We start from the raw sequence: 2,127 nt of genomic DNA on the forward strand, positions 1-2,127 counted from the left end.
GCATGTGGGTGCATGTCTGTGTCTGTGTAAATTTAGGCGTACCATGTATGTGCAGGTGACTTTGGAGGTCTTGGCTCCTGGAGCTCAAATAAAAGGTGATTTTGAATTGCACGATGTGGGTGCTGGAAACTGAACATAGATCCTCTGGGAGAGCAGCAAGCTCTCTGAACTGCTGAGTTATTCTCTAACTCCAACTTTGCGTTCTTTTTTTTTTTTTTAACTTTTCAGTGAAATTTTATTAGGTGTTGCATCATGGTTCAGGGTCCCAGAGTAGGGACCATCATATACCCAGGTCCCCTTTACTGCATGGGGAGAGGAGAGCAAACAGAGGAGAGGTGGGTGGAGCCAGGTCAGATCTTCCCAGGAAATGTGCCCTCTGCTCTGCGGTCATCCCAGGCTGAGACCCATGATACGGGGCAGAGGGACTTGCATACACGTCGGTACTACTCACACAAGGAGACATCACCCCGCTTCGCTGTCATTGCCTTCTCGCAGCGGTGGAAGTCCAGATAGTTCTGCCAGCAGTTCCTGGTCTGGTTCTGGTTTGGGAAGCGGCTGTCAAAGGGGGCAGTTTGGTAGTTCTTGATTTTGGTCTTGATGTCTTCAGCCATGGTGCCGACTCCTAAAGACTGCCTGGGAACAGCAGTAGTTCAATGTGACCCTTCGCAAAGACGCCAACCTTTGCGTTCTTCTTTAATAATTTAAGTATTGGGGCTGAAGAAATAGCTCTGTGGAGATAGTATGTGGGACTTACATGTGGCTTTAACACTTAGGGAGGGGGCCTGATGAAGGTCATGTGAAAAAATTGGAAATGTGAGAATAGTAAAATATGTTTGCAAATATTATTGGAGTGTTTGGGGTATAGGCTTAGACAGTTTGATTTTTGGTTTAAATAATAATTTTCTTTGGATTTTTCTCTAGGGTCCTGTTAGTTCCATTGCTTATTAACAGGTTGGGTACCCTAGGATGCTCAGAAGTACATAGTGCCGGCATCCTTATTTATTGGTGTTGGGTGAAGTTGACAGGCACGTTTTTTATAATTTGGTGTGTAGTTACATTTCTACACATCAAAGTTCTGATAAAGCAGCTTCTACAAGTATGTCTGGGAATCAGAACCTGTTGACAGAGAGGGTTTTGTTTTGGGCCGGGGTTTCAGTATGTATTTCAGCTATATAGCTCAGGTTAGCTTCAAATCCACAGAATCTTCTGGTGTCCACTTCTCAAGTGTTGGGTTCTAGGTATGCACTCTGAAGCCGAATAGAAGACATTAGATGCTCCTACTTCCTGTTAGAGATTCCTCTAATTGTACGGTTTCCCTAAAAGCCAGACGTCCATTGCAGACGGCAGGATTCCTGTAGCAGATTCTAGAGTAGATGCACGGGCAGCGACTAATTAATACAAGTCCTCACGCAGGAAAACAAACGGCTTAGATGCACAAAACATGGATACTTGGGGATTGGTGGAGAGTTGCTCGCGGGGAATGCCGGGAAACAGCTTCCAAAGAGAGTTTCCAGGGATGCATTCACCTGTGTTAGCTGCCTTGGGAAGCCAGGAGCAGCTGTCAGGTCTCATTATCACCACTAGGTGTCACTCCAGACAGCCTTCTAGTCAAGGTTAAAACACAGCTAAGGGGCGGGACACTCAGCTAAGGACACCAAAGGGGAATAACGGAAGAAACACAGTGTCTGCTCAACACGTTTTAGGAGTTTGGACGAGAGGGAGGAGAGCACCATGAACGGAATGAAGATAGAGATCTAAAGAATTGAGCGGGAGCTTCTCAATGCAGGGGCCGCCCCACTAGCTCACTGAAGTAATACCACGGAGAGAGAGAGAGAGCAAAAGACCCGCTAGATTGCTAACTGTGTTGTGCGAATATTTGGAAGGATTTTGATCCGCGAGGCCTAACTACATCCGTGGAATGCCATGCCTTGTTTCATTACAGGTCATATATCTTTTACTCTGTGTCCTCTCTGTGTCTGTAGCATACATGGTAGCATGGCCCCAGAGGAAAAACCGTGTGCTTACCACAGTGGGCACTGGGTTGCGGCTTTGGCTCCAATGTCACAGTGCCGTGGGCACCTATTTGACATTTTTTTTTGCCTTATAAATCATTGTATTTGATTCTTT

General features: G+C 46.1%; 1 pseudogene; it reads right to left on the bottom strand.

The window, feature by feature from the left end:
- Window positions 1-219: 219 nt before the first annotated feature.
- Window positions 220-611, bottom strand: LOC126509752 (cytochrome c oxidase subunit 6B1-like; annotated as a pseudogene).
- Window positions 612-2,127: the final 1,516 nt, after the last annotated feature.

Source organism: Alexandromys fortis, unplaced genomic scaffold (genome assembly GCF_014885135.2).
Source record: "Alexandromys fortis isolate MF-2015 unplaced genomic scaffold, M_Fortis_MF-2015_v1.1 scaffold_87, whole genome shotgun sequence".
NCBI lineage: Eukaryota > Metazoa > Chordata > Mammalia > Rodentia > Cricetidae > Alexandromys > Alexandromys fortis.